The sequence below is a fragment of the Peromyscus maniculatus genome, chromosome 1, assembly GCF_049852395.1.
Source record: "Peromyscus maniculatus bairdii isolate BWxNUB_F1_BW_parent chromosome 1, HU_Pman_BW_mat_3.1, whole genome shotgun sequence".
Lineage (NCBI taxonomy): Eukaryota > Metazoa > Chordata > Mammalia > Rodentia > Cricetidae > Peromyscus > Peromyscus maniculatus.
In genome coordinates, this window is record NC_134852.1 from 173004300 (window position 1) to 173031172 (window position 26873).

Below are 26873 nucleotides of genomic sequence, written 5' to 3' on the forward strand. Positions count from 1 at the left end.
CCTATCTTGTCCCTAGAGGGGATGTTTTATGTTTAGCTTTTGACCATAGGAATCTTTCTTTCCTAACATATTCATGAAATCTCTCCCCCCCCTCTTTCTCTCTCTCTGTTTGCACAAGAGAGAGAGTCACTTTGCTGAACTTTACATTTCATTAATTACACATACATTGTTATGGCTAGAGGGATTCGAACAGGCGGAGAGCCAGAAAAATAAGCAATAAAAAAGCCTTGTGTGTGATCAGTCATGAAGTTGCCAGTGGGCCTTCAGTGACTCCAGTAATGAGTTAATAAGCCAATAAAGTATGTGATCATTTTCGATGCTCAGAGGCCATAGCTCTTGAAACAAAGTGATTTACTTGACCAATTTCCCTTGAGTCAGGATCCTTGCTTGCTTCCAGAGGTACCTTAACAATTTATCAGAGCCATCTGGACTATTGAAAAAGTAACTTCCACAGAGCTCTCAAAACCACCTCCATACCCTGTACTGTAAATGGCATTGGATAAAAATAAAAATAAGACAGTCCACAGTGGGTGGTAATCTGTCCTTTCTCCTACCATCTCCCTAAACTAAGAGCCATAAACTAAAGAGTGGATGCACTTTAGCGTTGTGATGCATCAGCAGGTTTGGCAATTTCTGTAGAGTCAGAAATATTTGTTGGAGATGTAGTAAACAATCCCAAAATAGGATTGTTTCACAAAGCACATTAGTTTCAGAGCAAGGTGAATTAGTCACCAAAACAAGCCACCAAAATGTTCTCACAGGTCCAAAGTCTGCATTTGGACTTGGTTTACTTCTGGGAAGTAGAAATTAACCCCAGGAAAACCATGACGACACATTTGCCATCTAAGTTCAGTCAATGCCCACACTTGCTGGCTGACAGACTTTGAGAATGCTGCCCTCATCTCAAAACCCAGTTTCTTCGATTGGATAAAACCGGCATCCTACGACTGACAAGACAACTCAATGAACTAATCTGAATAAGGCATTCAGAACAGACGATACAAAGCACCCAACAAAAGCCAGCTCTTGGGATGTTGGAGCGGAGGTGTACAGTGTGTGGTCTCGGGACAGCAGTCTGAGCAGAACCTGAGAACTTCTCAGAAGCCCCATTCCTCAGATACCTGCCTCCAACCCAGATCCAAACCAGTTGAATGAGACACGATGGAACCGGGCCCTGGAACTCTTAACAGTTCTGCAGAGGATGCTGGTACATGCTCCAGTTGTTTGAAAACCACACTTTCAGAGCATGAATGACAATAAATATGTACACTACAGTATCCATTGTTAAGGACCTTTGTTTCATGACTATTTAAATACACGAGAGTTACAGGGGATGTAGAGCCCCCCCCCTTATCTTCCACTTTCACTTCTGATTCTTGTTAACTAATTTGTTTATTAATTGCATGTGTGCATGATGTATGTGTGCACATGTGTTACCTCACACTTGGGAAGGTCAGAGTACAGCTTTGTGAAGTTGCCTCTCTCCTTCTACCTTTATGTAAATTACAAGGATCAAAGTCGAGTTTCCAGGCTTGTGTGTCAAACATCTTTATCTGCTGAGCTATCTAACCAGCACCCACCTATAAATTTTATGTGGGTGTTTTGGCTAAAACTAAGATAAGCCCTAATTAAAAAGTGAAAATCACATTTTTATATTAACTTTAGAGGTACCAGGGAAAGCTCTACACATGAGAGTAACTCCAACATCCAAAGCCTGATACTTCTATACTATTTCAACAAAGAGTGATAAAACATGGAATGACTGGCAAGACCAATGGATGCATAGATTTGAGTGAAGTCTGAACTGTTACCAAGAGACATATGGGACAGGTAGAAGCCAATGGAAGGTCAGCATCACTTCAGAGTTTATTTACTCGGGTTCAAGGTAGCCCCAGTCACAGGCTTAAGCCTTGGTGTGGGATGGTTCTCTCTCTCTCTCTCTCTCTCTCTCTCTCTCTCTCTCTCTCTCTCTCTCTCTCTCTCTCTCTCTCTCTCTCTCATGTCTTTACAGCCTACTACAAATAGTGAAAGTCTGGCCTAATGACCCTTTCCCCTTTCCCAGCTACAGCCCCTCAAGTGATACTGAATGCAAGTGACTATTGTACCAAAGGGACATACTATACTTTGAGATGGCCTGTCCTTACTTATTTCAGAACACTAAGTTTTAAGAATCTCAATATCTAAATAAAAATCTTCAGAAGTCATGTGAGAACAATGGGGTTTGTAGGGGAACAATTTTTTGATTTTTTTTTTTTTACTTTGGCAATAGAATCCTCAACACCAAGGGCTAGAGATGCAGCCCAGTGATAGAGCACTTACCTAAAATGTGTGAAGCCTTGGGTCCAAGTCTTCAGTACCATAAGAACAGAATCCTAAACATTACACAAACATAATCAAAGAGGTCTATTATTAAATACTTTATGATAGATTATAAATTTTATAGAGCCAAAGACATGGTGGGGAGCAAAAAAGACTAATTGAAAACAAGGCAATCTACAATATATCTTAAGTGCAAATATTTGAATGCAGTTTATTATCCACCATCTTGGTTCTATAAACAATACTGCCTGACTATAACAGGGACAAAGTTAGAAATATCTACATGTGCTTTTTGTTGATTGGTGTAGCAATGACAGTGTGCAAAATTACAGATAAAATTGTCATTTAGAGCAAGGTGAACCATAGGGCTGTCTTTGCAACTTTACCCTCCACACTGTGGCCACAGAGCTTTTCTAAATGCAATCATGTCACCTTCCCACGTAAAAGACCTAATTGGCTCCCTGAAGCTTGGTTCACGAGAACCTTTGTTATTTGGCACATGCCAACCTCAGTCCTGCAATTACATCTGCTCTGTGTAGCTTTCCTACACCCCAGCCCCTGTCACTAGGAAACTGGTCCCTCCTTCTCCAACCTCCTAAAAGATCCTGTCATATTCCTCATAACACTTCATATACTGGATTATAATGGTTGTTTAAATATTATACTCTTGACAAGACTTTTGGTAACTTTTACTGACAGAAAGATGTACATTTTCATTTTTAGGTTCCCAGCAGTCGGCATAAAATCTAGCATATAGGAAGCACTTGATACTTTACTTAGATTGAAAATGAAATCTGTGCATGAGCCACAGAGGTTGGCCCAGGGAAACATAGTAATCACCTACATACAGCCTTTCCCCAGTCTAAAAAGGACTGAAATCTTAGGATTTGGAGAGTGAAGCCTGAGCTTTGAGAATAGTGCCATCCTCATCATAAGAGACACAACACACTCTGTGAGTCAGAACTCTCTAACTGTTGGAATCATCTTCTGAGAGCCATTAAAACTATCATTTTACTTAAAGTATTCTAATCACTCAGTTGACATTGTCTGAATCTTTCAAATTTAATCTTAAGCTTTAAGTGTAGACTTTGTAGCTGAAAGACAAGATAGAGTTATAAGGCCAAAGACAGTGTGTTACGAAGCTCAAAGCAGGTCTCCCTATTTTTGTTGGCCTGTGAAATCTTCAGATCTCTATCCTCAAATATCATGATAATTCTTGGCTTATCTATGGTGCATCAGTCTCCATTGGACTCCCCTAACAGCCCAGCTTCCATTTAACAAGCCCTCTGATTGGCAATTTAGAATGCTTTCCCTTCTTAGTGAGGCTCTGTTTTATATCCTGACATTTTGTTCTTGCTAAAGGATTTAGCTGGAAGCATGCATCCTGAGATAGCTGGAACCACCAGCTGACTCTCTAGCCAAGCCCTCTTGGTGTACGACAGTTACAACACCTTGAATCAATCACACATTGTTGGCTATCCGGTTGGTTTGCCTACTCATGATCATCACTGTCAACAGTAGGGCCTCTCAGTCCAAAAGTTACATTTCCAGTTTTGAAGTGAATTGAGCAACTGATGGGTACAATGAAATGACCTGTCTCCTTCAAAAACCCAACTCTTTGAGGTCTGTCTTGAGAAATCTACCAGCAGTTCACCCATGCTAATTCTGCGATGTCTGAGGCCCATCTTTCCCAATAGAAATAGCTTCTTGAAAAGACTTCTAATGAGGATCAATCCTGAAAATATTACTAAAGCATTTGGCACATACTATGCACATTATAAATGGCCAGTAAACAGAACTTAATATCATAATTAGATTTCTTTCTTTCTTTCTTTCTTTTTTTTTTTTTGGATTTTTTTTTTTTTTTCGAGACAGGTTTCTCTGTAGAGTTTTGTGCCTTTCCTGGAACTCACTCTGTAGCCCAGGCTGGCCTCGAACTCACAGAGATCCACCTGGCTCTGCCTCCCGAGTGCTGGGATTAAAGGCATGTGCCACCACCTGTATTAGTTTCATACTGTGCTATAACAAGTATCATACAATGATTTAAAACAACAGAGGTGTGTTTATCTCAAGGTGGTAGATGTGAGACTTTCAAAGCATTGGCAAGACTCTCTGATATCTCTAGGGAAAACTTTATCCTTGTCTTTTCTCATCTCTGGTGGTGGCTGGAAAGCTTTGGCATTCCATGACATCATATGTTCTCCCTGCATATCAACATGTTTTCTTCTCATTGTGCGTGTGTGTTTCTCTGTCTCTATGCCCAAGTTATACTTTTGTAAGGACACTAGTTAGGTTGGATTCTAGCCAAATGACTTCACTGTAGCTTTATTACTTCTTTAAAATTGTACTCCCAAATAAGGTCATATTCTTAGGAACACGTAGTCAGGACTTCCACATGCCTTTGGAGCAGGACACAACCCAACCACACAGTGGGCAGCAAGTCATTTGGCTTAAAGTCGAGAACAGGCTTTTGTTTTCCCAACCCTCACAGCTATGCTCACATCCCTTTTCTTTAGGAGAAGTAGAATTGCAGAATGTTTTGCTTTCACGTCTCAGTCCCCTTTGGTTATTGGAACACTTCAGATAAGATATATCCTCAGACTCTTACCGTTCCCCACAGTCTACAGCTTGGTGTGGTGTGCTGGTAAACCCAACCCTGGAGAAATAAACAATTCAAAGGCCCTGGCTTGAACCGTTTGCTGATTCCCACTGTATATTAAGTGCTACATTAAGTAATCCCATATAGCTGACTCAAGGTAATGAAAGAACAGAAACTGTTCCCAACATCAAGACAACACCTCCTCCCCCCACCCCCCACCACCCCACCCTCCACTTCTCCTCTTCAACCCTCTAGTGTGTTCTGCCCCCGGATCTTCAATGGCAGGGTGATAGCGAAGAACTAGAGGAAGCATATCTGTGGATATCAACTCTGATATGGCCTTTGTGGTGGTTTGCTCCAGCTCACCTTCCACCAGCGCAGCAGGCCCTTGGTCTTCGGGGTGAGCAGGTATTCAGGTGTTATACCTATGTTGCTAGTAGAGTTGAGAGTCCTGAAGGGACCTTCCTCTGTGCAGTGTCCGATGTGGCACTCAACCTCACCTCAGCCTTCTTTTACACTTTCTACCACCCTTTCCTCAAAAAAAAAAAAAAAATCAATCTACAGGAATTTTGTAACTGAGGGGTCTACTCACCACCCACTGGCCAGCCCTTGGGTGAGAAATCTGCAAGAAGAGTTTTGTCCCATCTCTTTTTTTTCATTATCTATCTAGAAAATGTTAGTCAAGAATCTTTGCTAATAATGTCTTGGAAAATGCAGCATCTTCCACTTCTGACTCAAACATTTGCCTCTCCCATAGTCAACAACTTCAAGACAAAAGATTATTGTTAGCAGGTACCCAAGGGGTTGTGAGGGATCAGGCAGTTTGGAACCCACAAGTGTCCTGGATAGAGCCACCGGTCCAAAGTCCATGTCCACATGAGAAAAGGCACAAAGAGGAATGGTTTTCAGGAGATGATTTCTCCCAAACCTCATCTTCCTGATCAGGATGGTGAAAGGAGGAGCTAGACCAGCATGTGTGAATGCCAGGCTTACATTACTTTAGCACTAGCAGCAACAATAACAACAACAACAACAAAAAAAAAAAAAAAAAAAAAAAAAAAGATTGCAAATTTATTTGGTCTCTTTCTGGCAAGAAGTCAGAGATTAGGAATCATGTGACCTAAAGTTGAGTCTTTCCATTTGGAAAGGGTATGATTTTATTAACAAAGCTCTCCTCACCAGGCAGGATGCACTATTGGGCAACCTCCAGGGACAAAAGAAATAACAAGCAAGGTTGTCATATGGGAAAGAATCTGCTTTTCACAATGCCTTGCAACACTGTTGTTTTAGTAGTGGAGAAATTGGGATTCTTTAGTAAGAATGAGCACTATTGAACTTGCCTTCAAAGGCCCAGAACATAATGCAGGTCTCAGGCAGAATAAATCCACAGGCCTCTTTCCTTCACAGAGCATGGTGGCCAGGAGGACTATACCACACTGAACAGAGAGCATCAGTTGACCTTTGGGAGATGTGATGATACCCAAGAGCAAGGTCTGAGGACGGGGCTTGTTACTGTTTCTGTAAGGTTGCTGAACTAATTGGGGGAGCCAGGAGGAAATGCCAAGGCAATGCTGAGGAGGATGAGGGCTGTTTTCATCTTGTCTTTTTCTGTCTCCCACCCAGCCATGTCCCTTTTGGCCTTTTCATCAAAGTGCCTACTCTGTTAAGACATAAAACCACACTTGTGTTCTCAAATGTACATTCAAACCTATTGACACATAAGTGCTCAGTCAGCATTTTTTGTACAATTCAAAGGAGTGGGGATGAGTACAGTGTTTGGTTCACCATGAGAGGACAGAAGGGAGACTGTCTGGGAGGTGGAAAGCTAGGATAGTTACCCCAGTCAGGAGCTAACAGCCTGCCCTGAACAGACACTAACTCCCAAGAAGGTAAAGAATTCTCAAAGCAGACAGAAAGTAGAGGGTCTGCACTGACATCTGAATTTTATTATTAATAATATTGTTTGCCACTGGGGAACCAAACAGAAAAATATAACACAGCTCCCAAGGACACCCAAAACAGGATGCTCCCCTCACATCTGAATGAGGAACGTGGGGAGGGAGCATTACTATTGTCATAGACCCCTGAGAGTAAAAGCACCAATTTATATTTATTTTCAGAAACTTGGAAGGGACTGTTGAGTCCTGGAGCCAACTTGAGAGAAGCCAAGACCACCTTACACCAACTGCTACAAACAGTTACTACCATTTCCAGCCTTGATCCAATAGAGGGTGGGCAGCAGGTGCCTGGAGGTGGCCAATCCTTTTCCAGAAACTTCCATCTGTCACAGACCAGGATGACTGCACACAGCTAATGGACCAAAGCCAGTGTATACTAATATGAGGAACATACTCTCTATGTCCTGCTGACCTGATTGGTGATGGTGTTCTTCCTGCCTGATATCAACAGCACAGTGAGAGGAGACATCTCCTTGGTCTGGAGAATTAGATGTCTGTCCATGGAAGGTACACTTCTCTAAAAAGGAGGCATTAGAAAGTTCTCGGGGTGGGGATGGGAGGAACTGTGTTACCCCCCAAATGAGTTCCACATTCCCCTCCTCTGGGATGCTTGGCCCACTGGGGATTTACAGCTGTTTTCCCAGCTCTCTGGTGTTAGCAACAAAGCCTTAAGCAGTCTTTTTCGTTTTCTGAAATTCAGATCTACAAATGTTTACTGGCATTTCTGGTGGCCCAGATACATTCTGCATCACCACAAGATGAAGGGAGCATGGGATTTCATGGAGCATATTCACAGGACACCTCTACTTAAGCATCTTCAGAAAACTTGCGCTTTCCTCAGTAAAATAAAATGAAAGCGTTTCTTTCATTATTTATTTTCTACAGCAGAATAAAAACTTCTTACATTCCACAAAGGAAGTTCACTGACACACAGCTCTTAACTACTTGAAAATGTCCAGGGCAACTACAATGAACACACCTCACACTCCAGAAAGAACAGTATGTACATCCTCACTGGACATGCCTGGGTGGAGATTCATGCTCTGGGCTTTGCCTCCTTTCTTCTACAAACTGCTCCAACTGAAGGACACATCCTATGGAAGTCTTTACTCCTATTCATGAAATATGTCCCGCTTCTCTTTTCTGAGCACAGGGTGGGTGGGGAGGGAAAGGATCTCACTCCTGTCTGTTAAGAAGAACTGTAAACAGCACCCCCACACTAAAAGACAAATAACAAGAGAAGAATGTGACAAACTGACTTGATCATAGTCTCAGATGACACAGGAACCTCAGGATTAATGGTACATGGACCCAGAACAAACGCTCCATTTTTATCTTTGACTGGATGGAAAGGAAACGCAATGGCAGTAGAGCAGTTGGGGAAGGCCGGAGAGGCTTGTCTGCACGGGCTCTCCTGGTCCCTCTAAACAGCATTTTCCCCTCCCACACCTGAAATGGCATTTCATGACCTACTATCACACAAGGGACGTCAGAGAATTTTTTTATGGCCAGCTAGCTCCAAGATGGGATGGAGCAATACTTTTAACTGCATGCCTTACTTTGGAGAAACCAAGTTCTGAGATCTATGATCTGCTTTGGAGAGGAGGACTTCTGATCCCTACTGGTGGTCTTGCAGAGGAAGGAGAAATGGGAGGAAAAGACTGAATGATGAGAAAGGATCCGTGAGACAGACGTGTTGCTTCAGAAGTCCTCTCCAGGCTTGCTTGCTTTGGAGTCATGATTTCTAAGCCCTGGTGTGGAGCTGCACACTTCCTTGTGTGATGCAATCTCGTCAAGCACAAATGAATGGGCCCTTCAAGCCTGGAGCATCCATTTGCTCTTAGAAACCTTGCAAGGCTGTTGTTCTCTCTGCCCTGTGTACTAACACTGTCTCTAGTTGGGTGCCCAGTCCACCTGTCCCAGGCGGAGGGCCACAGGCCCTGGGAGAGGGGAGAGGAGGGAACTGGGGATCTGGTCCTCACATTGTAGGAAAGCTCTTAACCATTCTAAAATGCCCAAACCCTCCAGGAGAAAATCATAACAATAAGGCAGAAGGTAAGTTGAGGACAGGAGGGGAAGATATTACAAATAGAAATAGCCAGGAGACCACATAAAATCAGTCACATGAACTGTGGAGCACAGTCATAGCTTATATTTTCTATCAAAGTTAAAACAAACAAACAAACAAAAACCCAGCCAATTTCTACCCCGTTTTGACTGTGAAGAGTAAAGGCCATGCTGGCCCATATTGATTATTTCTTGCCAAAGGCACTTGACAAGCAGCAAGCCTGGAAGGGGTTATAGGACCTGCCCTTTCCACAGCAGCAAGCCAGCAGACTGTCATTGAGGAAGCTGCTTTGACTGTACCAGCATGAGAAAGCACCCCTGACTGCCAGAGAAAACACTGAGGCAACAGGAGAGCTGTACTCGTGAACTCCCTAAGCCAGCCCTCATCCACCGTCTCTTTCGCCAGGCGTCTGCTGAGCCCACAGCTCCTGCTGCATTATCGTTTCCTCCCAAATTCATTGGCTTCCCTACAAGGTCAAAAAAGCCTTCTCACTGGCTATTTCTTCAGATCTTTCCTCTCAACTCTCTGCCTCCATCCTCAGCATAGAGGGTCAGTTATACTCTCACAAGGTAATGTTGTCCCGGCCTGTGATGGTCATGTCAAGATCAGTGAAGACTCCAAAGTGACAGACGACAGCTTCTCCCTCCTTCCCAACGACAGAGAAATGGAGAGCACACATACTCATGCTTGACCCTCCTTCACCTGCAGCCTCTACCAGGCTGTTAGCACCTTGGTAGAGCCAGAGCTGGGCAGCAGGAAGGGCCTGGAATAGAGGAGCGGCAGAGGAAGTGACTGGAGCCCCTACCATGGAGAGACAGGAAGTCACGCAGTTAGCGATGAACAATTTCCTCCCTGGCCACTCAGCTCCAGACACAAAGCAGTGTCTGAGAATCCCAGCCATACACCTGCTCTTGTTTTTCTATAAGGCTAGTGATGAGTAGAGATCCCAGCTTCCTTATGGCAGACATCTGTCCTTTCCATAAAACCTACTCAAGTACAGTAATCTGTTTCTCTGTTCAAACACTGAGCATTCTTTTCAATAAATGTAATCTCCAACTCTCTCTCTTCAAAGAGTCTTTCTACAAAGAATTGAGAATTTTAAGCTAACAGTAACAACAGAAAAAATAAAAAACAAAACCTCCCAGAGCATTGTTTAAACATCCCTGAGTTTAGTTTGCACGAGCTTTTTAAAAATCGCTTCTCTCCGCCAGATGGCGCTGTTGCTAGCACAGGTAGAACCTCAGGAACAACTGCGATGTCTACATAAATACCAACGACGTTTCTCCTGTTTCCTGAGATTTCACCACGGTTTTAATAACTACCATCTCCCTACTTGACTCACTTGGGTACCCGAAAACCATCTCTGTGGAGCGCTGGCATCTATATTCTTCAATGTATCCCACGCAAGGTCAAAGCTGACAAATGCATTGACGTGTAACGCTTTGAGATAAATGAACTTTAGATACCTAACGGGGTATGTTGGTTACTACCGGACTATAGACACAGCAGAAAATGTCACTCTAGCCCACAGTCACTCAAACACTGAGCCTCGGCTCTGATTTACACTTTTGGAGAAGACAAAAGCATCTACTTGCTCAGGCTGCTTGCGATCAGGCCTGAGAGTGGTTTAACTTAAGGAGTAGAAGAAAGCATGTTAAAGAAGACAGGAGAGGAAGATACCCCAAGGTGTCTTAGGGTGATGGCAAGGACTGAAAAGAGAGGACAGAGCTTTGAAATAGGCAGGAAGAGTCAGAAGAGGGGACTGGGTGATCCCATTCTTATGTCCCTGGCTTTAGTGATCCTCAGACTTACATGTGATCATCTCCCCTATACTTCTAGCACTGAATTCATGATCTGTCTGGGCTGACCCATGAGGTGTCTACTCAATGTCAATGTCAATCTGTGTATTCACTTGCAAAATTCAGAAAACTGTAGGAGGCCTTGAGTCATCTTTCCCCCTTGGCTCTAGATCGTCTACCAACAAATTCTCTAGATCAGTAAAGTTCCAAGTATGGTCCTCACTCTGCCACACTGGCACCTCTAGGAAACATAGAAATGCAGATTGTTGGGTCCCACAAAGACTGACTGAGTTGGGGGTCCAGAAACCCCCATTTTATCAAACCCCCCCCAGAATGCAAAGTCTGTTCCAGCTTAGAAACCACAGACTGAGACCCCTGTTCTAGCGTTTCCTATCTGAGCTACTTCATGGCCTTTCAAGCAAGCATTCCTCCCAACAAGAGGCTTCCTCTGGTCTGCATCCCAACTATGGCATGCTGGCTCAGATCCACCCTCAAACAATTCAGTAAGCAATCAGGACCATTGGAGCAGGGCTCTGGATATGCTTTAAAAAGCATTCTTGGAAGGTGAAGGCTGACACATCCTGCTCAGGGTTAGTCCTGTACACTAACGAGGGGGACTGGTTCTTTTCAGTGCAAATCTGCTCTGCAGTTTTCCCTTTTCCAGCCAGCTAGACAACACCCACATTTCTTTAGGCCCACAAGGCAAACCAGTGAACAGGTCAGTGCCCTGAAAGCCGCCATGCCTCCCCCAGGTCTCCAGTCACACTGGGCTTTCCTTCTCTCTGCTTTAGAGGGCTCCTCAGATGCTTTTTCTTGGGGTCTGTGGTCCCAATTCCCATCTCACCTAGGAGTCATCATTCTCATGGGGCAGATTTCAGACCCATCTTCTTTCTCCCAGGAAAGATAGATTGGCGGGAACCCTGGTTCCTTTTTGTCCAAGAAATACTAACTTACTGCTTACCCCCCCACACACACACACACACAATTAACAATACCCATTTTCACTTCAAATAATGTCCTGTTCTGGACAACAAATTATATAACCCTTTCACCTATTTGATGTTATCAACACCTGGTCAAATCCCTTCTTTGTGACCCTGCTTCTGGTTCATTTTCCTCACTGGGGCAAACTACGCAGGGTGGGGTCGGGGGTGGCGGAGGGAGCTCAGCAGACAACTGTTGAATGACTGGACAACCTTTGTCTTTTTTGGAGAGGGATGCTAATTATTGTGCCCGATTTCTAAAGGGAAACAGAGGTTAGAGAGGTGTAAGTGTCTCGCTGACGTAACACAGGTATTAGATGGTATGGCTGCGATCTCAATCCAAATCGGGCATTTCCCAGGCTCAATTCTGCAACATCTGATTCAATGGGATTCTGCAGCGCCGCGATTGGAGCTCTGCCCTGTCCTGAGCAGAACTGAACTCGGTTGGAAAGCTACAGACATTTCTTTCCTATTGAAATGGCAATCTGCTCCAAGGAAATGAAGCTGATGGTGCTCTGAGTACAAAGGGCAAATGTGTGGGAGAAGCCAGGGATCAAACAGTCAAACGCACTTGTGATAGAATTTTTCATGAGCTGAATTCAAATGTTATCATTTGAGCCCAAGCATCTCTCCCTGGGATGTAAAAGGGAACAAAGGGCGAGGATGAAGGCAGCTGTCAGGGAATTATCTGGAGGCAGATGAGTGGTTCATGCCTGGGGACAAAGAGGAGAGACAGCCTGGGGACCCGTGCAGGGGTGGGGGTCACAGGAGAAGCCCCTGCAGGAGAAGCTGTGAGTCCACCTTCCCCTTAGTAGAGAGAGAGAGAGAGAGAGAGAGAGAGAGAGAGAGAGAGAGAGAGAGAGAGAGAGAGAGAGAGAGAGAAAGAAACAGGGGATCCCCAGAGCCCCGTAGCAGCCCTTCCACCTGAGCAGACTGGCCTTCCTTCTAATTGATAATTATGAATTTTGGCTCATTAGGTCTTTTTCCTCCATTTCTGTTTATCTATCTGCTAAATGGGCCAGTGGAACAGACAGGACTTTTAAAAACACTCTCACCTCCAATATGGACCCTCTCATCAACAGAATGTGATTAATATTTGATCCGGGGAGCCCTGCCTTGGCGGTCTTAATTCCACTAATAAAATGGATTTAAGAACAGACTCAAAGGGAAACATGAGGACAATTTTATTAGTTTCATTTCTGAGAAAAATCCCAGGGCAGGCAAGCAGTAAATCTCAGAAGTTGCCTAGAGGAGAAAAATGGGAGGCTGGGGAGGGGGGATGCGGGGAGCAGAGGGAAAAATCCCCACAAAACAGAAACCATGCCATTGGAGTTACAGGTATGGAGTTCCATCACAGGGCTGGGAGGGGATTTCAGAAAATGAGCAAGGAAGCCCAAAGTGTAAGATAGCCTTGGTTCTGGTCAGCATCCAAAGGGAAGAGACAGGAAAGGGAGGGGAAAAGAAAAAAGAAAGGAATTGCACCTTTCAGAGCTGGACTGAGAAAGACAGACAGGCCCAGGCAAACAGCCCAGCTGCTGCCATGGTAAGGGCCACACACAAGGGGTCAGGCACTCTGGGAAGGAGAGGTACGGAATCTTATTAAATGGAAAAGTACTCTTCTTACTGTGTAGCTCGGCTTAAGAACCCACCTCTCTCAGGGTGGTCCCTTTGCCTTGTCCTTGACCCAGGCACTGAAGAGTTAGGTCACCACCCCAGCCAGAGGGTCTGTCCTCTAGAGCAGACATACTTTTCCTGTATTGGGCCCTTGCTGCTGCTCCACTAGACTGATGCCTGAAAGACGGGAACACACACCGCTGACAGTGAGCAATTTCCCTCTCAAAGTCAGGACATGCAGAGCTCACTCATGCTAATGCCCAGGCTCTATGGCATCTGATTCTTGATAAAGTCTTTCAGGTCACGTCCAGCCTGCTTTGAAGTTTAAATTAAACCATAAAGTTCAAAGTAAAATGAATTCAAAGCTGAATGAATCATTCCATTGTTTTTGCTTCTCTCTCTCTCTCTCTCTGTGTGTCTGTGTGTGTGTGTGTGTGTGTGTGTGTGTGTGTGTGTGTGTGTTTCTTTTCTTCCTTTATTTTACCACAGATTGAACTAATGTTACATCACTAAATTATGTCCTCAGTTCTGCTCTTACCAGAATCTCACTAAGTTACCATGGCTGATCTTGAACTTACTCTGTAGCCCAGGCAAGCCATGAACTTAAAATCCTCCTGGGGCACATGCACACACTCATGCACACACACTCATGCACACACACTCCTGCACACATACACACAAAATTTAAATGGACAAGCCAATTAAAAAGAACTTCCTGCTTCGTCATTCTGCGTAGCTGGCATTGCAGGCCTAACCACCAGATGTAGGCTTTCAGGCCTGGCTTATTCTATTAACTTTATCCTATTGTTTTTAAATGGCAGTAAACTCGATTATTATTATAAAACGCATATTTCACAGAATAAAGCTATCAATGGTGTTTTTTAATTGTTTTAATGAGTTAATTTGTTCCTATTAGAATTATTTATTTTTAATTTTAGATAATTAAATCAGATTGTAGTTCACATTCACAAAACAATGTACTCAACATACAACTATCGAATCAAAATATTTCATAATATTTAAATAAGCACTAGAAATGAGAAGTTCTGTGGTCGAACCTGCTAGAACGCTGAACTGAATTTGACTCTGATAGTTCCTTGTCCTGGCTCATGCTGTTCACGTTGTCTAGAAAGCTGATTCCCCAAGTTCTCACTAAAGGAAGCTTGTCCCCTGAGAAGCAGTTTTAAGCCAAGGCCCTTCTGTCCTTGAAACATGAGGCTTCTGTTCTCTTCCCTCACCACTGGCACCTATAACATCTCCACAGAGAGCCTGAGGTAAACATGATTCGGGGCCTGCATACATACAGGCTTGTGTTTTAAGAAATTGGCAGCATTTACTTGTTCAAATCTTAGATGGTCTTTTAATAATAAACCCAGAGCCAGATATCAGGATGAAAGCTAAAAGATCAGAGAAGCAAAACAGCCAGCCACTAGTTCTTAACCCTATGAAATCCTCAGCCTAAAGAGAGTGAGTTCCTGTTTCCTCATGTCTTATATACCTTTCTCTGTCCTGCCATCTTACTTCCTGGGATTAAAGGCATGTGTGCTTCCCAAGCAAAGACACAAGATCTCAAGTACTGGGATTAAAGTTGTGTGCTACCATGCCTGGCTCTATGTCTAATCTAGTGGCTGGCTCCATCCTCTGATCCTCAGGCAAGTTTATTAGGGTACACAATATATCACCACATTTACTTTCTGCCTGGCAACAGCCACCACTCTGGGAGGAAGCCAAAGAACCACACCCAGAGGCTACCAGGAGGTGGTCAAGCTGACAGCCACAGCAGAGGTCCAAGTCCACAGCCAGCATTCAGTCCAAACATGGCTGAGTGATCCTGGTTGCTGTCACTGAGTCACTGGGGGTGAGCAGCCGCAGCTCATGCCCTGTGGTAGAGAGATGAGTTCCTAGTCATCCCTATCCAAATCCAGCTCCATGACCAGAGTGAATGCTGTCATCTTCAGCCCCGAAGTATAAGGCAGAGTTTTCTATGGCAGTAAGTAACAGGGAAAGAAGCCCCTTTGTGTGCTCACAGTACCTCCAAAACTAGCCTTGCCATCACTATAATAGTTATGAGGGCAGCTTCTGACCATTCCCGTTCTACCCCTTGTCTGAGCACAAGTCCGAAAGCATCACCTCGCTCACTGATGCATTGCGGCCAGTGAAATGTGATCAGCATTTATATGTTAATTCTGGGATAGAGCTTTAAAGTATGTGATCTACCAAATCCCACTTCCTCTGTCACACAGAGGAAGACTGCGAGGAAATGCATATTCTATCTTCAAATCTCCCTAATGGTGAGCAGAGATGTGCTGCTCCCATGCTGGACATACAGCAGGAAGAAGAATGCCATCATCTGTATCTTAAATGTCCCCCAAGGCCCGTGTTATTGAAGGCCATTCCCCTGTCCATGGCAACTATTGGGAGGTGGTGAAACCCTTTAGAGATGGGGTTTGGTGGGAAGATGTTAGGCCATTTAGGACGTTTCATTGAAGAGGGTGTTGGGACTCTGGCTCCGTTCTCCCCTCCACACTCCAACTGCGAGGTAAGGAATTAACTGTACCACACCTCCCCATCACGCTGTACTCCCTTCCCTCAACACCAGAGGTATTGAAACAATGATCTACATAACCAGGAACTAAAACCTCCAAAGTTATGAGGTTAAAAATAAATAAATCTTTTGCCTTCATAGATCATTTACCTCAGCTATTTCTTACTGACTAACAGAAAAATAATCATTTCCAAGGTTGAACCACCAAGACTTTACGGTTAAGTGTTGCCACAGCTTATGACCGATATCGGCACCATTGACATCTTGAGTCAGACAAGTTTATTGTGGGAGCGATCCTATGCATTTGGGATTTAATAACATTCTGACCTCTATTCACCAAATGCCATTAGCATGCCCAAAGGGTGCCACTCATCCCTTAGTGAGAGTGGGGCATGAGAACAGTTAATCGTCACTGACCTAGACTTCTCCAGTTGATACAACCACCACCAAATAGAAGAAATGACTTCTCTTTTGCACACACCTATGTAGCTCTCCTATAGTGATTCATTTCCCACATGGAGTCACACAGTTACCTGGACTCTCATCACCCTGAAGAAGATTGCAAGAGGACATAAAATGTTCGCGTCTGTGCCAAGATCCATCTGGAACTTGAGTTTTCTATGAGTGACTCAGCCAAGTGAGGTGGGTGGAACTCAGTCTCCCACAAAAGTTGGCATGAAGTTCAAGACCACTGCAAAGTTCTCGTATTAAAATCTTGGTCCCTGCAGCCATAGAGATGGCTAGGCAGTTAAAGGCCCTGGCTGCTCTTCAAGAAGACCCTAGTTCAATTCCCAGCAGTCATATGGTGGTCTATGACCATCTGTAACTCTTGTTCCAGGAGACCCAACATCCCCTTCTGGCCTTTAGGGGCACCATGTATGCACATCTGCACATATATATGTGCAGGAGAACACCCACACACTTTTATTAAATAAATAACTAATAGATTAAAGAAAACTTGACCCATAATGAAACAGTGTTAGGAGGTGATGGTCATAGCAGTGGTTAGATCAACAAGGCTGATGTTATCTTTGTGAGCATAAGCTTATCACAGAAGTGAGGTCGAACCCCTCTTGTTCACTCAGTCTTGTGTAAGCATGCTTATTTGCCTTTCAGACCATGGGATGATAGTGACTCTAGCTAGATGCCGACATCTTAATATTGAACTCACTGACTTCCAGGCTCAAGTAGTCTGATATAGTATCAGACAACAAACTAAAACAATTTCCACTGACAGGAATAAGTGACAGCTGAGCTCTATCCCACACTGTTCATCAAGCAAGTCTCACTGGACTCTAGATCCTAGAGGAAGTAAGTTTTTCATTCATGTCTGAGTAGCAGCGATTTAGAAAAGTTTGTGCCAAGTCTGGGAACCACGGTGACACAGATTGGGGTGGATGTGGGGTCTAGGCTATAGATCCATGCTGAGTAAGACTAGGAAGTCAAGGGCCTCCTGCTTGATATCGACTTAAGGGGTCATCCTGTGTGAAATTTTGGAAAGCTACCTCAAGTCAATGGATGAGAGGGGGTAAAAGAAATACAAATCATTACAAATCATGACAGTACGGTTTGTGTCAGGCAAACCTTAAGAGGATGCCGGAAATTTTGTGGTTGATATGAACCAAACTGGCACTCCTTTCAAGCGACACAAAACTCCTAAGCTCTAATATGTGGGCCCATGGGATGCTAATCAATGTACAGCTTTCACCAATTAGAAGCATTCATTGAAGTTTCTGGGTAAAAGGCCATCTGTCCACACTGCATGTTGATAGTGAAGTGCTCCCCGAGGCTCACATTAGCAGGAACCCCTGTAGCTGCTGTGGGAGTCTCCCCGGGTTCTGCCCAAACACCTCCTTCTGTTGCTGCAGAACACCTCCCAAAGCCACAAGATTCAGGGCATGGCACAGTTAGCAGAAGCACAAAGTCTACCCAGGCAAGGGGTCAGGTGTTTCCGGAATGACTCCTTCTGCCTCTGTACACCCATCCCTGCATATTACCCATCACAGTGCTTGATAGCTTTATGCATGAAACTGTGAGGCGGGTGGTGGCGGCTCATGCCTGCCAGCCTGGTCTACAGAGTGAGTTCCAGAACAGCCAGAGCTACACAGAGAAACCCTGTCTCAAAAAAAAACAAAAAAAACAAAAACCTGTGATCCTATCAAGCCACCATTAGGTCCAATTATGTCCCCCTTAACTTACTCCCCTGGTGGATATTGTCCCCAGATTTACTGCACTTTTCCTTCAAGTTGGCCAGTTTCTTTCCTGAGAAACTATCTTGCAGACTTTCTTATGTTTTTGGATTCCCCGCTCTCTTCCTGCCTCAGAAGAATCCAGTTGGCCCCTGTCATTGTTCTACTTGACTCTTTGCAGATGGTCTTCTCCTCAGGCCAGTGCCTGATGACAGTCGGTCTTTCTCTGGTGATGTCCTGAAGACCACAGCATTCATCATAGCACTGTAGCGACCAGGGCTTTTCCTTCTGTGGTTTCTTTGGTTAGAGTGACCCTCTCTGCATTTTTTGCCCCATTCAAGGCCAAAACCAGTGAGTTGATGCCTCTCTGTCCTCCTGTACCCACTGGCATGCAGGGCTTCTCAGCAGCTTCTCCATCTTGTCCTGAGCTATTCTTCTCTCCTCACAGTGCTTCACAGCTGCTTGAGAAACTGAACTCTAACACTTCTGACCACCTGCAGGGCACACCTTTGTTTGACACACAGCAAATGCACACGTAGATGTGTACCCTAATGAAATAAACTGAGAACATAAACACTACCCACCAGATATCTAAACACCTGGCTCACTGGCTTACTGTACTCTACCATATTCCAGAGTAATTTCAAGCAACCTGTAAATAAATACTTTTGCAATTTTTGAATAATTGTATATTTTATAAAGTCTGGACTAAGTGTTATTAAATAGCATAATATCAAAGAGAAATGAAGTGTCCAGATACAAAGAGTACAGGATTTTACATACGCGTAGCATTTGAGCTACAATTTAGTACTCTGAACTTCCTGGCAGCCAAAACACAAAGGAAAATATGTTTAATTGTGTGGCTCTTACTGTCCAGAAGGAGAAAACATGCCATTGCTTACGGGAAGCAAAGTTTTCCTGGCATTTAGTCCCAAAACAAATGCTGTTGTACAGAATTTGTCACGAGGGATGTTAGGTACATCGTTGTCTAGGTTGAAATTTGAGTGTATAGTTTGCTTATGCCTGGGATGCTGCTAGAGAGTCCTGTGGAAGAAAGGGAAGGGTGTTAAGTAGCACAGATGAGTGTCCCCAACATGGACAATTCGTGGACATCTTCAAATTGCATCCAAGAAGTAAGTGGAAATGGTGTATTCTTGTTACTGTTGGTTTGGTTTTAGTGGAAATACAAGCATCTATGTTTTCTGTCTTGTGGAGACTTGAATTGGGAGATTGTGGATCCCCAATTTCTAACTGACTATTTATGGTTTGCTATTGCTCTAACAAGTGGGATATCAAAAAGACATTGAACAACTTCAACTTTGTCATTCAACGAGAAATTAAGGAAAGTGAGTTCCCTAAAATCTAACATAAAAATACTATTATTTTAAAACAAGAATTTTGACAAATTTACACACAAAATATGCACGCACACACACACACACACACACACACACACACACACACACACACACGTGCACATAAACACACACTGAGGTAGAAGTTCCAGAAAACCATGGTTCCATATGGGAAATTAGAATACAAAGCAGAGGTCGACAGTAGGGAAAAAGAAGAATCCTAACAGAATGGGCTCAGCAGTCTCTGCAACCTTCCAGGGGAGTCAAGCTGGTCTCACTCTGAGTGGGCCTGCTCCTGCACATTAACTAGACTACAGTGCCTGGTAGTCCCAGGTGAGCGCCCACAGAAACACTAACCAGGCCAGAGCCACAGCAGACAAGAACAGGCACATTCAGGGTAGTATGGCCTTGGACTGCTCGTATTTGTTCACTAAATCCTCAGTAAATATCCACGCCACCTATCTAAACCAAGATTTACTATGCTTTAAATCTCATTTTAAACACGTAGAAAGAAAAGCATAAATCAATTGTACAGCCAGGACATGGGCATTTTGTAAATGTGTTTTGTTTCCTACAGTTTGCCAACATGTACAGATCCTTGTGTGTTTATTATTAAATACATAATGCCACCATTCCCTCTAAAGTTATTCAACATGAAAATTGGTAGCACTATTTGCTTATTCTGTTTTCTGCCGAACATCTCAAAATACTCTCTACAACCCAAAAGGGGCGGGGGAGGGGGCAGACTTATTTTCAGTGTTATAAAGCATGAGAATGTAAAATTATGGAGTGAGCGCCACTAGAATAGTTCACTAATAAAAATAACCAGACTTTTGAGTCACTCCTCATTATTGGGTTTATTTATAGACTTCTCTGTTGTTACTCAGGAGATGAGAAGGCAATAAATTGCTAAGCAAAATACAGCAAGAATACATTTGGAATTCAAGCAGATTGGAAGGCAGGCTGCACCCAAGCATCTTCAAGGTCATGGTGTGCTAGAGCTAGACTCCTTTCAGGAACAATGCTCTCCCAAGAGTACACACAGCTAGCACTCCACCAGTGATGATCCCTTTAGAAAAAGGAGTAAAAGACAGAAATAGATTCCATGCATCTCAATGTGCCAACCACAGTTCCAGTTAGCATACAATCCCAGGAACCAGTCATTGAGCAGAAAAACACAAGAATCACATGGGACCAGGGATAACCTAATATTTATTCATGAAATACTCTTGTGAGCAGGAACATTGAAAAACAATTTGGGAAACTGTATAAAACTAAAGAAAAGTAAAGATCCCTGAGCTAAGTTTGTTTGTGTCAACCTTCTCTGGCCCTTTATTCTATTACACAGAGAAGTAGCAGTCATCCAAGATGGCTTTGTACATTCTGAACTCTAAGATGCCTCTATTTTACTAGTCATTATGCATTCATTATTGATGAAGATGCTGGAAGGAACCCAGTTTTTCCCAATGCATCTTAAAAAGTGTAAAAAAAAAATATTTGAAGAAGATATGGAGTAATCAAACTTTTCTTGAACAATCTGGATGTTCTGCATACATAGGGCAAACAGATAATAGTCAGCAGAAAATGATGCCACCTTAAAAGCCCTGGTGAAGGTGGAGCATCATGGGAGTATCTCTGATTTGACTTGGACATGGTCCAACCCTGAATGAGATTGTATTTTTGAGGAGGTGCCATGTTATCAGTAGATTCATGCTTAGAAATCATCCTACTCCCCTCTCACCTTGGAGAGACACTGTTCAATGCCAAGTAGAACTTGCCAAGACTGCTATACGTTCACATTTCTTTTGGGGGGAATCCAAATGTGAAGTCGAACTGTGGGCAGGAATTGGCCACACTTACACAGCCACTCCCAGGATTAGAAGAGCTTGACGTCATTGTTTTCAGTTGCTGTAAGTGCAAAAGGGAAGGAGTGACAAGACTCCGGGAAGAGAGGGCAAAACCGGAGCCCGCCTGGCTTCCCACACTCAGTCAGGTGTTGTGAGGAAGTGACAAAGGCCTGAGTAATGAGACTACTGGGTGAGAAAGGTCTGCGGAAGGTCATGCGGTGAGCAGACAGCAGAGTTTCTGGGGCAGAAATAAGACAATTCTTCTGAGCAAACAAACAAAAAAACATGCAAGACGATAGAGTAGGGAAATGTAGGGCATGCTGTGTTCATGCTTCCTGACCTCTGGGCAATTTGGGATAACTCTGAGCACTTCCAAAGCTAGATAATCGACATATTTCTGGAGTCCATCACCAAAGAAATTGACTCAGTAAGGCTGTGATGTTCTAAGAATTTGCTTTTCTGCTAAGACACAAGCCACAGTGAGTCTGCTGGTGCACAGAGCGCAGCCTCCTCAGGCAGCATTGTGTGCTCTCTTGACCTGGGCCCTTCGAATCTTGTTATCCTCATCCTTGAATTAAGATGATAGGACTGTCCTGAAGATTCAATAAGTTAGCATGCCTATGGTACTCAGGACACAGTAGGGCCTGGCATGTACTTCTGTTTTCATCTGTTCTGAGGGCCAAGGTAGGATCCAGGGGATAACGGGCCCTGGAACAATCCAGGAGTCCAATCTTACGGCAGAGCTTCCCAACTCCGTGTGAGCAGTCATCATCTGGGGACCCAATATTATATACAAATGAGATTCCTGGCCCCATCCTTAAGTAAAAGGTCAGAGTGGCATTTATAGGACTTTCTTAGAGCCATGTGGTTCCAACGTCAGGCTGATTGAAACCTGGGTGACTTGGAAGTGAGAGCCTGAGATCACCATGTTGGAGTCTTACACAGCAGAGAACACAAGGGTGAAGTAGAGAATCGGAAAGTTTTAAATTAGGAGCAGTGGTGAAGTTTGGAGACATGAGAGAAAAGCTTGCCAATAAGACAGGAGAGCCCAACATGAATAAATGCTTATATTGCCTATACATGCAAATATATTAAAATCTATATTCATATATAAGGCCTAAATAAATATACATATATGTTCATAGGCCCCCCACTTTGTAGAAACAGTTCATCTGGGTAATCAAGTGGTTGGTTAGTGATTTTTCTAGTGGAATAGGAATAAAGAAGTATAGAGGAACTAGGGAAATTCCAAAAGCCACAGATCCTCAGAAAGTCCCCAATACAAACTGCTTTTCCCAGCCCAATTACAGTGATGGAAGCCGGAAGAACATTAACCAGCCAGTTTGGACAGGAACTATAAAGGAGGAGGGTGGCTTCTATTCTAAGAGGCCCATCCCCCAGCTTCTTTCCACAGACCTCCAGCATCACTGAAATTGTGTTTCTCAGAATTCCAGACAAGAGAAAGACTTGGGATAACCCAGCCTCAACAGTAAACACGATCAGCAGTGTAGATTGTAATTCCTGAGTATGTCCAGGAAACCATAACATACTTAGTACTTTCAGAAGTGTCTCTATTGGAAATCCCCATTTCAGTAAATGCTCTTACAGCATCTCTCCAAGTCCGCATAGGAAACACAGTCTGAAGGCAAGCTGGGTCACTGCTGCATCTAGGCATGACCCACTCACTGCCTGTATCTACCACTGAAAGCAGCTCTGCAAACCCAGAGATCTTCATACTCTAGAACGTTTCCTGCCTGAAAGAAAGTCTGCTCAGCTTTCAGAGTCCATCTGGGAAGGAAGTCTGAGAGCATCGCTCCCTTGTCAATTGCTTTTAGTCACTGGTGAGATCAATAGACAGTCAGAGTGTTGAGGTCATGGGTATGCCTGTTTGGGATTCTCTACCTGGCTGTGAAGAGATCAGGAAATACACACATGCAAGCAGGCATGCATGCACAGACACACATGGATTAGATGTGGTACAGAGTGGAGAGAAGTTCCTAGTGCTAAAAAGAAAATGGCATCCCCAAAATCCCACAGGAGGACAATAAGGGGCAGTGGAGGGAGATAAAGACAGAATACAACACCAAACCAAACACCACATTGTCAATGCTGATGCCTGAGTGGCCATAACTCGGTGCGCTTGTTTTCCCTTCCAAGTGAATACTCCTCTCCCTTGAAACTCCAGGTTGTAAACATGTTTACAGCTGAGATCATCTGAGCTCAGGCACAAATGCCGCATACAAAACTAAAACAAAATGAAACCACTTAGTCACTGTTCCTGGTGAACCAGTTTGGCAAGAGTTAACCTAGTCCCTCCCATAAAGCTGAAAATACTTGGCTCACAGCTTAGCCAGGAAGTTGCACTGCTGCAAGTTAGCTGACCTCAATCACGCTGCCCCAGAAACTTGGGTCTTCACAGGGTGAGCTCTTTCGAATCAACTAGAAATGGCAGCATTGCACACTGTCTTTATCACTGCCGGCATTCATTGGGGCATCACCCATGTGAACACAAGCGTCCTGAGATCTGAATTCTTGTCTTTGTGGTACACTCATTCCAGTGGGCTACAGAACTGTGACTTTCCAATAGGCGTGCCAGCTTTGCCTATCGACTGCCAGAGTGGCTGGAGAATTACAAAGCAATTAACCTAAACGTGACTGTGCTGTGAGCAGCCAAAGGGCTGGAAAACTGGCAGATCCAGAAATTTCCATAGGGGAGAAAAGGGACAGGGATTTTGTTGAAAAAGATGTTAGATGGAGCAGCCTTGTGGTGTGACCTGAACCAATGACTGTACAGTAATTGTTTATCCCTTGATTACAGCCTAAAGACAAATAAAACAACGTGAAGTTCTTGGAGAATAATTTCAATAAGATTTTTGGGGGAAAAAAAAACAATTGTCCATATTAAAGAATCCTGAAGCCAAGCCTGGGGAGTAGAGGAGAGTGCAGGGGCAGAAGTGAGGCCAGGAGGATCTGGGCAAACTCTATCAGGCCATTCTGGTGCTAGGTGGGAAGGGTAACTGATTCATCTTGACACCTAGCACTTAGCACAGTGACTGGTCTTGAGTAGGAGTCTACTTATTGTTCAAACAGGCCCTGAGCATTTAATAGAGAGGAAGATGCAGCAGGAAAGGGAAGGTCTGAGAAGATGGAAGAGGAAAAAAGAGAACAAGAAATGAGAAAGGGGAAGAAAGACAGAAGAACAAGACACAAGAAAGAAGAGGAAATGGGAGAGGTGGGGGAAAAAGAGAAGATGATGTATTTGGTGCATGGCTGAGGTCATCCAAGCTCTCATGGGCCCTCTCAGAGTTCAAGAACATTTTCACCTTCTTCACCAACACATGCAGGTGTTGAGTGTTACTATGACCAGAGTTCGTGCTCTATGAAAATGGGATTTGTACATGAGAAGGGGAGGAAGCAGAGAGCTAGGGAGGCCCACGGAGATCCACAAAGATACCCCCCGCAAAAGACTGCTGGCAATGGTCGAGAGACGGCCGGGACTGACGTACTCTGGTGATGGGATGGCCAAACACCCTGATAGTTGTGCCATAAACCCCATCCAAGGACTGAGGAATCTGGATGCAGACATCCACAGCTGGGCCCCTGGTGGAGCGCTGGGAGTCTAATTAGTGAGAAAGAGGAGGGTTTATATGAGCGAGAATTATTGAAGCCAAGGTTGGATAAAGCTCAGGGACAAACAGCCAAAGGAATGGAAACACATGAACTATGAACCACAGGCTGGGGGGCCCCCAACTGGATCAGGCCCTCTGAATGGGTGAGACAATTGATTGGCTTGATCTGTTTGGGAGGCATCTGGGCGGTGGTGCCTGGTCCTGGGCTCATTGCATGAGTTGGCTATTTGAATCCTGGGACTTATGCAGGGACGCTTGGCTCGGTCTGGGAGAGGGGGACTGGACCTGCCTGGACTGAGTCTATCAGGTCGATTCTGGTCCTCAGGGGAGACCTTGATCTGGAGGAGGTGGGAATGGGGGGTGGGCTGGGGGGAGGGGGGAAGGGCATGGGAATCTGTGGCTATTATGTGGAACTGAATGGTGTTATAAAATTAAAAAAAAAAAAGAAAAGAAAAGAAAATGGGATTTGTTTCCTGTTGCTTCTGTCAGAATTGCTTTCTAGGGGTGATTTCATACAACTTCCTTTGACATGCTATGGGGTGAAGGAGGGTTGGTGTGGGACTAGGGTGCTTGTATCAAATCTCAGCCCTGCCCGCACTCGGTAAGTACTCTCCCTCTGAACTCCACACCTCAGCCCCTGCTTTGACATCTTAATAGAGACTCTGCCCCACGTGGTCCTATCTGGCTGCAGGAAGTAAATCTGTCTCCCTTGCTTCATAGACACTGAAAACAGTCTCACTGGTACCTTCTCTCAACAAGTTCTCCTTGTATTTCTAAGCACTGTTCAAGCTGATGGGAAGATAAGTATGAGTCCAGGCTCAGTTATCATTGTCTTCAGAGACTGACTCAGAGATACCAACCAGAAACTAATGTGTCACAGCTCTGTCATTTCGAGTAGGAATAAAAATGTCACAAGCCCTGGATTATGATGTAATGAGTTATAGCTGATCTAAGCAGAGAGAGAGCAGAGCAAGGACCTAGGGTCACCCAAAGGCTCTTGTGACACCCCCCTCTGGTATGAGGCTCCTTTATTTCATTTAATGTGGCATTCTGACCAAGAGGGGAACAAGAAAGACAGGCCACCTGTGCGTGTCTTCTTTCAGATGCCCATGAAAATCCCCACAGTTGTTACCTTCTGGGAGGCTCAAAATGTTGTCATTGCTCCCAATTTGCTTGCTCCAAAGAAATTCTGAAAGTTTAGGGGCAAAATATTCAGTCTCTAAACCTTATCTCTTCTCATGGAATAACAATTAAAATGAAATAATATGTATAAACCAGCATACAGGTGCATCATTATTTATCTCCTATTGTGTAAGTTGTAGGATGGGTTCAATGGTAGCTTATGGTGGGAGATGGAAGACACTGTCTAGAAAAGAGAAGGACATGAGCACCCGGTGAGTTGGCACCTCCAACTCAAGCCACTGAAATCAGGTTTTGGCCATTGTGCTAAGTCTGAACCTGCAGGTGTGCTGGACTCTTGCAAAGCTAAGCTTTTTGTTTGTCTAAATTAATCACTGCAACATGTGGTTTAATTTCAATGGTATGGGTCAAAATAGGCACGCTGGAGCTTATGGGGGCCCACATAAGTCTGTGCTCAGAGAACGCTTCTTAGAGGCGTTGAATTCCAAACATTCATTTGAGGATTGGGGTATGTCTCAGTGGTGGAGCACTTGCTTACCAAGGTCTTGGGTTCATTTCCCAGTGCTATGTATTTTCTCTTTTGAAAGGGACATTCACATTTGGTTCCTCTCACTTCTCACAGCTCATGTAGAACAGGGACAAGCGTAGAAAGCAACAAGGAAATAATGATTATCTGCTTCCAATTAACTTGACCCCTGCTGTACTCTTGGCTCCCAACAGTCGGCAGGTAGTAGCAACCCTCCGTGGAAGAGCCTGTGACAAAAATCCAGTTGTCTACTGGAGAATCAATGGAGTCCAGCCTCCACAATGGAAGCAAGCTTTGAGTCT

The 26873-nt window shown here is 44.2% G+C and overlaps 1 long non-coding RNA gene across 1 annotated transcript; it reads right to left on the minus strand.

Moving 5' to 3' along the window:
* Positions 1-20264: 20264 nt before the first annotated feature.
* On the minus strand, positions 20265-25759 carry LOC121826877 (uncharacterized). The gene is made up of 3 exons (XR_006069030.2): positions 25651-25759; positions 21171-21337; positions 20265-20498 (listed from the first exon to the last, which is right to left on the minus strand). It is a non-coding gene; the product is annotated as an uncharacterized LOC121826877 (long non-coding RNA).
* Positions 25760-26873: the final 1114 nt, after the last annotated feature.